Source organism: Arachis hypogaea, chromosome 18 (genome assembly GCF_003086295.3).
Source record: "Arachis hypogaea cultivar Tifrunner chromosome 18, arahy.Tifrunner.gnm2.J5K5, whole genome shotgun sequence".
In the NCBI taxonomy this organism is placed as follows: Eukaryota; Viridiplantae; Streptophyta; class Magnoliopsida; order Fabales; family Fabaceae; genus Arachis; species Arachis hypogaea.
Genome location: NC_092053.1, coordinates 63,401,373 through 63,417,685, shown reverse-complemented (window position 1 = coordinate 63,417,685; position 16,313 = coordinate 63,401,373). Strand labels below are relative to the sequence as shown.

The following is a 16,313-nucleotide window of genomic DNA, read 5'->3' as shown; positions in this document are numbered from 1 at the left end:
ACATATATCATAGAATCAAGCATAGTAAGTGTAGAAGAGGATTTTGGAACAAAGAATTTTTTACAAAACAAATTATTTTCATCAAATTACACATGTCCAGAAATAAAGACCTTACCAAGTTACCATTAGGTGATAAGAATTTATATCCTTTATATTTTGACGAATATCCTATAAAATTACATTTATGAGACCTAGATTCAAGTTTGTTTTTATTATATGCATAATCTAAAGGTAACATCAATGTTCTGAAAACCGGTTCGAACCGGCTGGTCGGACCGGTCGAATCATGAACCGGACTGAAAAACGGTTCAGACATTCATCAAAACCGTGAAATTCAAAAACCGGAATTGAACCGACGAACCGGCCAGTAACCGGTCGGTCGAACCGAACTATGACCCGGCCGGTTTTTTAGATGGCAACAAAACGTTGTCGTTTTTTGTTCTGAATCCCTAAATCACCAAAACTCCAGATGCTGAGATCCCTAAATCACCAAAACGCCTTCCCTTCGCTGCTTCAGTGGTTCTCATTCTTCGAGCAGGCTTCGCTGAAGCTGCTTCCAACGCTTCACTGAGTCACTGTCACACTCACACCGTCATACGGGTCGAGGGCTCGCCGTCAAGCCACCGCCTTCGAGCCACCACAGAGCCGTCGAGAACTGAGAAGTGAGAAAACTTCACTCACACACGGGTCGAGCCACCGCCGTCGAGCCACTGCCGTCGAGCCACCGCCGCAGCCGTCGAGAACTGAGAAGGTGCCTTTGCTGTCTCCCACCGCCTCACACTCACTCTCCATGTTGCATGTTCTGCCTTGAAGGTGCCTTTGCTGTCTCATTGTCTCCCACTCTCCTTGTTTTATTTTTCTTTGAACTGTGTAGTGTGATTACTCAAACTGGATGATTTTACTTTGAATTGAAACTGATCTATAATTCAGCATGATGAACACCGAAACTGTGAATTTTGAAATTCTGTCTCCCTATTTTATTTTTTCTTTGAACTGTGCAGTGTGAAACTGTGAACTGATTCAAGATTCAACTGATTGGAGGGAGCTAAATTGTACTGTGATTTATTGACTAGTGAGTGATTACTGAAACTGAACTGTGATTCAACATGATGACTGATTGTTGTTTACTGATTAGTGATTAACTGATTACTGAAACTAAACTGATTTTGGTTTGTTTACTAAAGTGGATTTTGTTGTTTGTTGAATAATTGTGAATAATTTTGAATAATTTTGGATGTTGTTTGTTTACTGAACTGATTTTGCTCTTCCTTTTCTTCCTGTTGGCGCTCTCCCTCTTCCGTTTCTCTTCTCCTTCCCATTCACTCTCGCCTCCAATCCAGTAACTATCTAACTAACTACTCTCCAATTTTGTTCCACTTATTTATTTATTATCATAATTTGATTGCATGATTGTACTTTGATATTATTTAATTGAAGTTAGAACTATGCTTTTGGATTGTTCATATTCTTAATTTGATATGGGATTAGGTGAAATTTGTGTTGATTTTTTGCCTTTATTCTATTTGCTACTTCAGCTTCTGCAAATGGAGATATTGGGGTTGAATTACCTGGTGATCAAGCAAAGATTATATTCATGGGGACTGGAACTAGTGAAGGGATACCTAGAGTTAGCTGCTTGACTAATCTTCAGAAAAATTGTTTGGTACAATGAAGAAAAAAACAATCTTTGTGGAAAAAATAATTAAGATTTTGCTGCAATGGAAGTGAATGTTCAGGGTTTTGTTAAGATTTCTATATTTCATGATTGTTGTAGGTATGTTCAAACTTCAAAGGCTGCACAGCCGGGCAATAAGAATAGGAGACTTAAACATATAAAGATTGCTCAGCCGGGCAAATTGGTAGAATGTTTTTTAACATATAAAGACTTGCTGGAATACGTACTGGATTACAGTAAGCAGACAAGAGATGATTTAGTTAAATTGTTTGGGATATTTTGATGCAGCAATGAATCATATTAAAACTTTAGACCTATGCAGGTAGTAATTAGAATAAGTGAGGTAACGGTTGAGAACTTAGGTTGGGAATATAAGGTGCTCCTAATGGTCTTTAGGGACATGTAATTACAACTTTAAGGTTTATATTAGACTATAATTATGTTTTAATGTGTTTATTTATATTTTATTTATTATTTTATTAGAAAACGATTTTTTCGATTCAACCACAGTCGAACCGGTTGAATCTATAAACCAGTTAACTAGTAGCTAAAACGGTTCGATGACCGGTTCCGTTTTCAACACTTCCAAAAACTCTTAGCATATAATAATTCGATTTGTATGAGAATAACAATTCATAAGAAAATTTATTTGACAGATTCAGATTAGGAAGTCTATTCATAAGGAAGGTAGCAAAAATCACAACTTCATCCCAATATATAAGTTGCGTGGAGGTTATATAAAATATGGTGAATGATACGGTGTAAATTGATAAAAATATCTATATCTATAAAAACCGCGTGGCTTAGTTTTTAAGTGACAAGTGGTGACTTATATGCTGATTTTACCAAATTCAAATCCAAAAACTGTTATACCTTAATTGATAACTGACAATACATAAAGTAATTTGTCTGCTTAAAATGTAATTAACCATTAGAGTTAATTTTTTTTAGATACTGAACCAAACAAAAGTTGGACCAATCATAAATTTTATCTAAAAGTCTAAAACAACTAAATGTTAGCTTTCTTCACTTTTTTTTTGTCGTTATCTCTTTTTTTTTTTCAACATTTTATTTTACTTTTTTACATTTAAATATAACAAAATAAAAATTTGTTTTGACCAAAAAATAAAAATCTATCGACATCCTCTTCCTAAACTAGGCAACCTCTTTTTATTTCATCTCTTCTGTGTATGTTATTAACTATTAAGATTATGTCTATTATAATTATTTAGAATTTTAAATATTATTTATAAAAGAATTCTAATTTTCAAGTAAAATAAAATTTATGTGATATAAAATAATTATTTCTATTAAATAACTTGGTCTCATTTTTATTAAATAATAAGTCTTTTAATAACTATTAATTGGTACACTATTAATGAAATATTCTTCTCAAAAAAATTTGGTCAAAGATTTAATTAAGTTCTTAATTGTAAGTACTCTCAATTTTTAAAAAAATATTTCGTTAATTCTAACATTTTTATATTGGTAAGGACCTAATTATAAAATTAAAAACAGTATAAGAACCCAATTAAAAAAAATATAGACTTAATTACAAATTTGATGAAATTATAAAAACTAATAAAATAATTAAACCATAATTAAATTAATTCTTCAAAAAAATTATAATATTATATGTGTATAGAAAAAAATTATTTATTTTCATAAATACAAAAATCAATTTAATAGTGAGTTATTTGTCTTCTGATAAAACAATTTTGGTGCATTATCATTTCAGCTCATCACATTAGTGGTATTTAGTGTACCAATCAATAGTTATTAAAAGACTTATTATTTAACAAAAATGAGACCAAATTATTTAAAATTGTACCAAATTATTTACAGAAATAATTGTTTCATATCAAATAAATTTTATTCTACTTAAAAATTAGAATTCTTTTGTAAATAATATTTTAAATGCTAAATAATTATAATAGATATAATCTTAATAACATAAACAGGAGAAATGAAATAAAAGGAGGAGGTTGTCTAGTCTAGGAAGAGGACGACGATAGATTTTTATTTTCTGATCAAAATAAATTTTATTTTGTTATATTTAAATGTAAAAAAATAAAATAAAATGTTGAAAAAAAAAAAAGAGATAACAACAAAAAAAATGAAGAAAGTTAATATTTAGTTGTTTTAGACTTTTAGCTAAAATTTATGATTGGTATGATTTTTGTTTGGCTTAATATAAAAAGAACGTAATTCTAATTGTTAATTACATTTTAAGCAGACAAATTATTTCATGTGTTGTCAGTTATCAATTAAAGATATAACAGTTTTTAGACTTAGGCTTGGCAAAAATAGCATACAAGTTACCACTTGTCACTTAAAAACTAAGCCACCCTATTTCTATAGGTATAAATATTTTTATCAATCTATACCATAGCATTGACCATAAAATATAGCTTAACTCATTTCAATTAAGTGTCTATGATTTCTTTTAGCTAATTTATTTTGCTCAGGTGTATATGGGCATGAAAATCTATTATGTATGCCTTTTTATGTGAAAATTCAATAAAATAGTTTGAGGTATATTCAATTCTATTGTCAATTTGAAGTTCTCTAATCTTATAGTTTGTTAAGTTTTCAATATATGCATTTTATTGAAGAAAAACATGATATACTTCAAATTTGTTAACTAACAAAAATGTACAAAAATACCTAGTGTAAGCATCTATGAAAGTAACATAATACCTATAACCTAAATGCGAAATAATTGGTGCATGGCTCCAAACATCTGAGAACACAAGCTGTAAAGGTGAGTGAGACTCAGTAATAGAGCCAGTAAATGGCATCTTATGCATTTTGGTATTTGCACAATTTTCACAAACTCTAAATAACAACTCCAAATTAGTATTATTGATATCTTTCAAGGAAATGTTACACTGTTTTAAGGCTAATTATTTAATTCTGGTGGTTGAGTGCCCAGCTTCTTATGCCACAAATCAAAGAAAGAATAATGCAAAGAATATAAAGAAGGAAACATATTATCAGATGTTGATTGAGGAACACAGATATTGATAAATTTGTACAGTTCTCTATTTTTAAACCCCTACAAAAGAATCTTTTGAGTGAATTCACATTTTACAACACAATATGATACATGAAATTGAAAATAGACTTTATTATGTTTTGCAAATTTCTTAACATTAATTAAATTATTTGTTATTTCAGGTGTATGTATAAATTTTTGTAGTGAAAATCATCTCTTAGAGTCTATAGAATATAACAACGCATGATCAATATGTGTAATAAGGATACTAATAAAATTGTGAAAGAATAGGAAAATAAAAGAATTGTGAAAGAAGAAGATGAAGAAATTTTATTGATTGTTGATTGAATGAATTGTAAACTATGAAGGTAAAACTAAGTATATATAAAGTATTGGCCTATGAAAGATAAAAGTAGATAAAGATAAGATAGAGATAAAGACAAAGATAACTATAAGATAAGATAAAGAGAAAATTATAATTTAATTTGTGTATTCTGTTGGGCTGAATTTGTGGGCCGTGAGACGTCTTTATTGTTGTCATGGGTTAAGGTGGAAGAGTGGTTTAATACGCCCCCAGAAGCTGGAGGATGAAAGATGTCAAGAACACTAAGCTTATGCAGATTAAGATGGAAGGGTCGAGGAGACAAAGGCTTGGTGAAGATGTCAGCTAGTTGCCCAGAAGAGGGAATTAGGAGAAGTTTCATCACTCCAGCTTGAGCTTTTTGTCAAACCAAGTGACAATGAACCTCTAAATGTTTAGTTCGTTCATGAAAAACCGGGTTAGCAGCAATATGAAGAGTACTCTGATTATCACAATATAAAACTGGTGGGCGGATAGGAGAGATGCGTAAAAATTGTAACACATTTAGTATCCATTGAACTTCACAAGTTGTGTTGGCAAGTGCACGATATTCTGCTTCCGTGGATGAGCGGGCAACGGTGGTTTGTTTCTTGGTCTTCCAAGAGACTAAAGAACTGCCTAAGAAGAAACAATAACCTATTAAAGATCGCCTAGTGTCAGGACATCTGGCCCAATCAGAGTCACTGAAGCTGAGAAGCTGAATTTCTGATTCCCTTGGAAAGAAAAGTCCTTTGCTGGGACTAGTTTTCAAATATCGTAACACATGTTTGGCAGCTTGAAGATGAGATTTAGTAGGAGATGCCATGAATTGACTTAATTGTTGAGTGGCATACATGATGTCCGGTCGAGTAGTGGTAAGATAGATAAGACGGCCAACCAAACGACGATATACAAAAGGGTCGGATAGCAGGGGGTTTTTGTCATGATATAGTCTTGTGGTACTATCCATTGGAACAGAGGCAGGTTTAGCACCTAATAAACCAGAATCCTCCAAAAGATTAAGACAATATTTTCTCTGAGATAAGCAAATTTCCTTCTCTGATTGAGCAACCTCAATACCCAAAAAATATTTTAATGGGCCCAAGTCTTTAATTCGGAAGTGTTGGTGCAAAATAGACTTAATGGCAGCAAGTTCAGAAATAGAATTACCAGTGAGAACAATGTCATCAACATAGACTAAAAGGATAGAAATTTGATCACCAATAAATTTGACAAATAAACTATAATCAGATGAGGTCTGCTGATATCCATGAGATAGCAAAAGATGAGAAAGTTTGTCATACCACATACGACTAGATTGCCGTAAACCATACAGTGACTTTAGTAGCTTACAGCATTGATTCGGTTGAGGAGATATAAATCCGGGTGGCAGAGTCATATAAACATCCTCAGAAAGATTCCCATGTAAGAAAGCATTATTGACATCCAACTGATATATAGGCCAATGCTTCATAGAGGCCAATGCCAAAACTAATCTGATGGTGGCAGGCTTGACAACAGGGGAAAAAGTTTCCAAGAAATTAACACCTTTAGTTTGAGTGAACCCTTTAGCCACAAGGCGTGCTTTATATCGATCAACTGAACCATCAGGCTTGCGTTTGATGCGATAGACTCATTTACAACCAACCGGCTTAACCCCTGCAGGGCAATCAACAAGACGCCAAGTTTTGTTCAGCTCAAGAGCATCCAACTCATGTTTCATAGTACTACGCCAATTAGAGTATTGATTGGCGTCCTTAAAAGACTTTGGCTCAACGTCAGAATGTAAAGATAAAAGAAATTTTTTATGTGAAGATGAAAGAGAAGAAAAAGACATGACTGAAGATAAAGGATACTTGCACTTTGAGGGAGATTGATTTGTAAAGATGAGAGAGGAATTACACAAGTAATTAGAGAGATATACTGGAGGTCGGTGAGGCCGGTCGGAATGACGAGGATGGGGTTGCTCAGGCGGTGAAGAAGGTGACGGGGGATGAGAAGGTGATGGTGGACTGGTGTCTAGTGTTGAAAGTGATTCGATGGTCATGGGTTCAACTTGGTTAGGAAATGATAGTGAGGAAGAAGGAGAGGTTGTTGGAGAAAATAAAGAACTAGGTGGAGTTGGGTCAATGGGTATAGGTGAGGGTTCAACTGGAAGACTAACTGAATCTTATTTTTGAGAAGGTGTGTTTGGCAATGTTGGGCTGAGTGTCTAGAATTGGACATTTTTTGTGACTAAGGAAAAGATCTTTTCATAAAAAATCATGTTTCTAGAAATTTCAATTCTTTTATCTTCTAAAACATAAACAATATACCCTTTAAAACCAGATTGAAAGCTAATAAATACAGCCTTTTTGGCTCTTGGATCAAATTTTGATCTGTTTGCCATTTGGGTAGAAACAAAACATAAGCATCCAAAAATTTTAAGGTCATGATAATTTGGTGGATGATTGAATAAAATCTCAAATGGTGTTTTAAAATTAATTGCGGATGATGGAACTCTATTAAGTAAATAAACAGCATGTCTAACAACATAAGACCAAAAAGATGATGGTAAATTAGATTGAAACATAAGAGCACGAGCTATATTCAAAATATGTTGATGCTTGCGTTCTACCCTTCCATTTTGTTGAGGAGTTTCAACACAACTACGTTGATGAATAATGCCCTTTGAAGCATAAAAATTAGGTAAAATAAATTCTGGTCTATTATCAGAATGAATAATTTTGACTTTGGAGTTGAATTGTGTTTCAATTAAAGTAATAAAATTTTTTTATTTGATTTTGTACTTCTCCTTTTGATTTTATTAAAGTAACCCATGTAAAACGGCTAAAATCATCAACAATAGTAAAAAAATAATTATGATTATGAATAGAATTTTGTCGAAACGGACCCCAAATATCAAAGTGTAATAAATCAAAACTTGCATTGGCTTTGTTAAAACTTTGAGAAAATGAAAGTTTCTTTTGTTTAGAAAGATGACAAATGTCACAAGCCTCGTCATGATGCATAGAGATAAAAGGAAATTGTTTATGTAAATGATTAAGTCTTTGCCCAGAAAGGTGTCCTAAACGAAAATGCCATATATTGGAAGGTGTAATGGGTGGAGATTGGATGGAATTTATGTAGTGTGTAGTGGATGAATTTTTACCGACATTGGGTTCAAAGACATATAATCCCTCTCTCATTCTGGCCAAATCAATCGTCCCCAAATTGTTACTCTGTAGAGTGCAAGAAGAAGATGAAAAAGTGAGTTCACATATGAGTGCTGAAGTAATTTTTGAAACAGAAATAATATTAAAGTTGAAATGAGGTAAATAAAGAACATCATGAAGAACCAAGGATGGTGAAAATTGAACGATGCCTTTATAAGAAACAGTAGTTCGAGAACCATTTGGTAAATGAACAATAATAGGAGAAATTTGTGTGTAAGAAATAAACCAAGACAAATTTGATGCAATGTGATTGGTGCACGAAATTGTGATCATCAATGGCGCCAACAGCTTGGTACGCACAATTGTAATCTCAACTCTTTGTCACAACTCTGCACAACTAACCAGCAAGTGCACTGGGTCGTCCAAGTAATAAACCTTACGTGAGTAAGGGTCGATCCCACAGAGATTGTCGGCTTGAAGCAAGCTATGGTCATCTTGTAAATCTCAGTCAGGCGGATTTAAATGGTTATGGAGAATTGATAATTAAAATATGAATAAAACATAAAATAAAGATAGAGATACTTATGTAATTCATTGGTAGGAATTTCAGATAAGCGTATGAAGATGCTTTGTTCCTTCTGAACCTCTGCTTTCCTATTACCTTCTTCCAATCATTCATACTCCTTTCCATGGCAAGCTGTATGTTGGGTTTCACCATTGTCTATGGCTACCTCCCGTCCTCTTAGTGAAAATGTTCCAAATGCGCTGTCACCGCACGGCTAATCAGCTGTTGGTTCTCGATCATGTTGGAATAGGATCCATTGATCCTTTTGCGTCTGTCACTACGCCCAACACTCGCGAGTTTGAAGCTCATCACAGTCATCCCTTCCCTGATCCTACTCGGAATACCACAGACAAGGTTTAGACTTTCCGGATCTCAAGAATGGCCGCCAATTGATTCTAGCCTATACCACGAAGGTTCTAATCTTAGATTAGAAACCCAAGAGATACACATTCAAGCTTGTTTGCATGTAGAACGGAAGTGGTTGTCAGGCACGCGTTCATAGGTGAGAATGGTGATGAGTGTCACGGATCATCACATTCATCATGTTGAAGAACGAATGGATATCTTAGAACAGAAATAGGCTTGAGTTGAATAGAAAAACAATAGTACTTTGCATTAATTCATGAGGAACAGCAGAGCTCCACACCTTAATCTATGGTGCGTAGAAACTCCACCGTTGAAAATACAAAAGTGATAATGGTCTAAGCATGGCCGAATGCCCAGCCTCAAAGGTCTAAGGACTAAACGTCCAAAGATGAAAATACAATAGTAAAATGTCCTATTTATAGATAACTAGTAGCCTAGGGTTACAGAAATAAGTAACTAATGCAGAAATCCACTTCCGGGCCCACTTGGTGTGTGCTTGGGCTGAGCATTACAGCTTTCATATGTAGAGTCTTTTCTTGGAGTTAAACACCAGCTTTGGTGCCAGTTTGGACGTTTAACTCCAGCTTTTATGCCAGTTCTGGCGTTTTGACGCTAGAATTTCTATGCTGACTTGGAACGCCGGTTTGGGCCATCAAATCTCGAGCAAAGTATGGACTATTAAATATTTCTGGAAAGCTCAGGATGTCTACTTTCTAACGCAATTGAGAGCGCACCAATTAGGCTTTTGTAGCTCCAGAAAATCTACTTCGAGTGCAGGGAGGTCAGAATCCAACAGCATCTGCAGTCCTTTTTCAACCTCTGAATCATATTTTTGCTCAGGTCCCTCAATTTCAGCCAGAAAATACCTGAAATCATAGAAAAATACAAAAACTCATAGTAAAGTCCAGAAATTTGATTTTTAATTAAAAACTAATAAAAATATAATAAAAACTAACTAAAATATACTAAAAACATACTAAAAACAATGCCAAAAAGCGTATAAATTATCCGCTCATCACAACACCAAACTTAAATTGTTGCTTGTCCCCAAGCAACTAAAAATAAAATAGGATACAAAGAATAGAATATACAATGAATTCCAAAAACATCTATGAAGATCAGTCTTGATTATATGAGCGGGGCTATTAGCTTTTTGCTTCTAAATAGTTTTGGCATCTCACTTTATCCCTTGAAGTTCAGAATGATTGGCTTCTATAGGAACTCAGAATTCAGATAGTGTTATTGATTCTCCTAGTTCAGCATGTTGATTCTTGAACACAGCTACTTTATGAGTCTTGGACGTGGCCCTAAGCACTTTGTTTTCCAGTATTACCACCAGATACATAAATGCCACAGACACATAACTGGGTGAACCTTTTCAGATTGTGACTCAACTTTGCTAGAGTCCCCAATTAGAGGTGTCCAGGGTTCTTAAGCACACTCTTTTTGCTTTGGACCATGACTTTAACTGCTCAGTCTCAAGTTTTCACTTGACACCTTCACGCCACAAGCACATGGTTAGGGACAACTTGGTTTAGCCGCTTAGGACAGGATTTTATTCTTGTTGGCCCTCCTATTCACTGATGCTCAAAGCCTTGAATCCTTTTTATTTTACTCTTGCCTTTTGGTTTAAAGGGCTATTGGCTTTTTCTGCTTGCTTTTTCTTTTTCTTTCTTTTTCTCTTTTTTTTTTCTTTTTTTTTCTGCAAGCTTTGCTATTCACTGCTTTTTCTTGCTTCAAGAATCATTTTTATGATTTTTCAGATTATCAATAACATTTCTCCTTTTCCATCATTCTTTCAAGAGCCAACAATTTTAACATTCATAAACAACAAATTCAAAAATATGCACTGTTCAAGCATTCATTCAGAAAACAAAAAGTATTGCCACCACATCAAAATAATTAAACTGTTTTAAAATTCGAAATTCATGTACTTCTTGTTCTTTTGTAATTAAAAACATTTTTCATTTAAGAAAGGTGATGGATTCATAGGACATTCATAGCTTTAAGGCATAGACACTAAGACACTAATGATCATGTAATAAAAACACAAACATAGATAAACATAAAGCATAAAAATTCGAAAAACAGAAAATAAAGAACAAGGAAATTAAAGAACGGGTCCACCTTAGTAATGGCGGCTAGTTCTTCCTCTTGAAGATCTTATGGAGTGCTTGAGCTCCTCAATGTCTCTTCCTTGCTTTTGTTGCTCATCTCTCATAATTCTTTGATCTTCTCTAATTTCATGAAGGAGGATAGAATGCTCTTGGTGTTCCACCCTTAGTTGTCCCATATTGGAACTTAATTCTCCTAGGGAGGTGTTAATTTGCTCCCAATAATTTTGTGGAGGAAAATGTATCCCTTGAGATGAATCTCTCCATCTCCCATGACTCGGAGGTGGAAGCTTTTGCCTTCCCTTTCCTCTTTCAAGAGGTTTCTCCGGCCTTAGGTGCCATAAATGGTTATGGAAAAACAAAAAGCAACGCTTTTACCACACCAAACTTAGAAGGTTTGCTCGTCCTCGAGCAAAAGAAGAAGGAAGAGAGTAGAGGAAAATGAAATAGAGGAGATGGAGGGGGGTTAGTGTTTCGGCCAAGGGGGAGAAGCAGTGTTTAAGATGTGTGAAAATGAAGAGGTGAAGATGGGTTTATATAGGAGTGGGGAGAGGGTAAGGTTCGGCCATGTATGGGTGGGTTTGGGAGGGAAAGTGGTTTGAATTTGAATAGTGAGGTAGGTGGGGTTTATGATGGATGGATGTGGATTGGTGAAGGGTTTATGGAGAAGAGGGTAGGATTTTGATAGGTGAGGGGTTGTTGGGGAAGAGATATTGAGGTGATTTGTGAAGGATATTTGGGGAAGAATATTATGAAAAGGTGTGAAGAAGAGAGAGAGTGAGTTGAGGTTGGTGGGGATCCTGTGGAGTCCACAGATCCTGAGGTGTCAAGGATTTCTCATCCCTGCACTAATTAGGCTTGCAAAACGCCCCTTGCTGCCAATCCTGGCGTTAAACGCCAGGTTGCTGCCCATTTTTGGCGTTTAACGCCAGCCTCTTGCCCTTTTCTGGCGTTAAACGCCAGTCTGGTGCCCATTTCTGGCGTTAAACGCCCAGAATGGTGCCAGACTGGGCGTTTAACGCCCATTCTGCTGCCCTTACTGGCGTTTAAACGCCAGTAGGCTTCTCCTCTACGGTGTGCTATTTTTCATTCTATTTTTCAGTTTTTTTTTTTTGCTTTTTCAATTGTTTTTGTGACTTCACATGATCATCAACCTACAGAAAACATAAAATAACAATGGAAAATAGAAATTTAACATAGATAAGTAAAATTGGGTTGCCTCCCAACAAGCGCTTCTTTAATGTCAGTAGCTTGACAGTGGGCTCTCATGGAGCCTCACAGATACTCAGAGCATGATGATGGCCTCTTAACACCAAAATTAGAGTTTGGTTGTGGCCTCCCGCCACCAAACTTAGAGTTTGAATGTGGGGGTTTTGTTTGACTCTGTATTGAGAGAAGCTTTTCATGCTTCTTCTCCATGGTTACAGAGGAAGATCCTTGAGCTTTAAACACAAGGGAGTCCTCATTTACTTGAAGGACCAATTCTCCTCTGTCAACATCAATTACAGCTTTTACTGTAGCTAGGAAGGGTCTGCCAAGGATGATGGATTCATCCATACACTTCCTAGTATCTAGGATTATGAAATCAGCAGGGATGTAGTGGTCTTCAACCTTTACCAAGACATCCTCTACAAGTCCATAAGCCTGTTTCCTTGAATTGTCTGCCATCTCTAGTGAGATTCTTGCAGCTTGTACCTCAAGGATCCCTAGCTTCTTCATTACAGAGAGAGGCATGAGGTTTATGCTTGACCCTAGGTCACACAGAGCCTTCTCAAAGATCATGGTGCCTATGGTACAAGGTATTGAGAACTTTCCAGGATCTTGTCTCTTCAGAGGTAATTTCTGCCTAGTCAAGTCATTCAGTTCTTTGGTGAGCAAGAGGGGTTCATCCTCCCAAGTCTCATTACCAAATAGCTTGGCATTTAGCTTTATGATTGCTCCAAGGTACTTAGCAACTTGTTCTTCAGTAATATCTTCATCCTCTTCAGAGGAAGAATACTCATCAGAGCTCATGAATGGTAACAGGAAGTTCAAAGGAATCTCTATGGTTTCTGTATGAACCTCATATTCCTTTGGTTCCTCAAAGGGGAACTCCTTACTGGTCAGTGGACGTTCCCTGAGGTCTTCCTCACTGAGAATCACTGCCTTTTCACTCTCTCCAGGTTCGGCCACACCAGGTAAGGTTATGGCCTTGCACTCTCTTTTGGGATTCTCTTCTGTATTGCTTGGGTGAGTGCTAGGAGGAGTTTCAGTAATCTTCTTACTCAGCTGACCCACCTGTGCCTCCAAATTTCTAATGGAGGACCTTGTTTCATTCATGAAACTTAGTGTGGTCTTAGATAGATCAGAGACTATGGTTGCCAGGCCAGAATGGCTCTGTTCAAAATTCTCTGTCTGTTGCTGAGAAGATGATGGAAAAGGCTTGCTATTGCTAAATCTATTTCTTCCACCATTATTGTTGAAGCCTTGTTGAGGCTTCTGTTGGTCTTTCCATGAGAGATAGGATGATTTCTCCATGAAGGATTATAGGTGTTTCCATAGGGTTCTCCCATGTAATTCACCTCTGCCATTGCAGGATTCTCAGGATCATAAGCTTCTTCTTCAGAAGATGCTTCTTTAGTACTGTTGGATGCAGCTTGCAATCCATTCAGACTCTGAAAAATTATATTGACTTGATGAGTCAATATTTTGTTCTGAGCCAATATGGCATTTAGAGTATCAATTTCAAGAACTCCCTTCTTCTGAGGCGTCCCATTGTTCACAGAATTCCTCTCAGAGGTGTACATGAACTGGTTATTTACAACCATTTCAATGAGTTCCTGAGCTTTTGCAGGGGTTTTCAGATGAAGAGATCCTCCTGCAGAATGGTCCAATGACATTTTTGACAACTCAGACAGACCATCATAGAATATACATATGATGCTCCATTCTGGAAGCATGTCAGCAGGACACCTTTTGATCAATTGCTTATATCTTACCCAAGCTCCATAGAGGGACTCACCTTCCTTCTGTCTGAAGGTTTGGATTTCCACTCTAAGCTTGCTCATCTTTTGAGGTGGAAAGAATTTGGCCAGGAAAGCACTGACCAGCTTTTCCCAAGAGTTCAGGCTTTCCTTAGGTTGTAAATCCAACCATGTTCTAGCTCTGTCTCTCACAGCAAAAGGGAAAAGCATAAGCCTGTAGACCTTGGGATCAACTCCATTGGTCTTGATAGTGTCACAAATTTGCAAGAATTCAGATAAGAACTGATGGGATCTTCCAATGGAAGTCCATGAAACTTGCAATTCTGTTGCATTAGAGAAACTAATTGAGGCTTAAGCTCAAAGTTGTTTGCTCCAATGGCATGAATTGAGATGCTTCTTCCATAGAAATTGGAAGTTGGTGCAGTGAAATCACCAAGCACCTTCCTTGCATTGTTGTTGTTGGGTTCGGCCATAGTTGTTTTCTCTGTTTCGAAAATTTCAGTTAGGTCCTCTTTAGAGTATTGTGCTTTAGCTTCTCTTAGTTTCCTCTTAAGAGTCCTTTCAGGTTCAGGATTAGCTTCAACAAGAATGCCTTTGTCCTTGTTCCTGCTCATATGAAAGAAAAGAGAACAAAAAAGTATGGAATCCTCTATGTCACAGTATAGAGATTCCTTCATGTGAGTAGAAGAAGAGGATAATAGAAGAAGGAGAAGAGAAAAATTCGAAAATTAATAAAAATATTTTTTTGTTTTTATTTTAAATATTAATTAGAATTCAAAAAAAGAAAAATTAAATTAAATTAAAATTTAAAACAATTAGTTAATTAAAAAGAATTTTGAAAAAGGGGGAAGGAGTTTTCGAAAATTAGAGAGAGAAAATTAGTTAGGTGATTTTGAAAAAGATATGATTGAAATAGAAGATTTTTAAAATCAAATAGAAAGACAGGTAGTTAATTGAAAAAAAAGATTTGAAAATCAAATTTGAAAAGATAGGAAGTTAGAAAAGATTTTGAAAATTGATTTTTGAAAAAGATATGATTGAAATGATTGAAATTATTTTGAAAAAGATTTGAAAAGGAAATTAAAAAGATTTGATTTTTGAAGAAGATTTTGAAAAATTTTAAGCAAGAATTCAAAAATATAAAAAGGAAATTGAAGAAGATTTGATTTTGAAAAAGATTTGAAAAGATAGAATTTTTAAATTGAAATTTATGAGTAAAATAAGGAAAGATATATTTTTTTTTTTGACTTTTTAATGAGGAGAGAGAAGAACAACTAAATGATGCAAAACATAAAAATTTAAGATCAAAACTAATAATGCATGCAAGAACACTTAGAATGTCAAGATGAACACCAAGAACACTTTGAATGTCAAGATGAACACCAAGAACTTATTTTTGAAAATTTTTTTGTGAAAAGAAAAACATGCAAGACACAAACTTAGAAATTTTCAATTTAGACTCTAATAAATCTAAAATGCATATGAAAAATAAGAAAAGACACAAAACAATAAAAATTAAAGATCAAACATATAAAATCATCAAGAACAACTTGAAGATCATGAAGAACACATGCATGAATTTTTGAAAATTTTTAAGAAAAGTTAAAAAGATGCAATTGACACCAAACTTAAAAATTGACACAAGACTCAAATAGAAAACACAAAATATTTTTGGTTTTTATGATTTTATTGAATTTTTTTTTGGTATTTTTTTCGAAAATAAGAAATAAAAAGCTTAAAATTAAAATAAAATTACCTAATCTGAGCAACAAGATGAACCGTCAGTTGTCCAAACTTGAACAATCCCCGGCAACGGCGCCAAAAATTTGGTGCACGAAATTGTGATCATCAATGGCGCCAACAGCTTGGTACGCACAATTGTAATCTCAACTCTTTGTCACAACACCGTACAACTAACCAGCAAGTGCACTGGGATGTCCAAGTAATAAACCTTATGTGAGTAAGGGTCGATCCTACGGAGATTGTCGGCTTGAAGCAAGCTATGGTCATCTTGTAAATCTCAGTCAGGCAGATTTAAATGGTTATGGAGAATTGATAATTAAAATATGAATAAAACATAAAATAAAGATAGAGATACTTATGTAATTCATTGGTAGGAATTTCAGATAAGCGTATG

General features: G+C 35.0%; 1 pseudogene; it reads left to right on the top strand.

Annotated features, from left to right (window-relative positions):
* Positions 1 to 931: 931 nt before the first annotated feature.
* LOC112770056 (uncharacterized) overlaps positions 932 to 16,313 on the top strand; it is a 61,648-nt pseudogene continuing 46,266 nt past the window's right edge.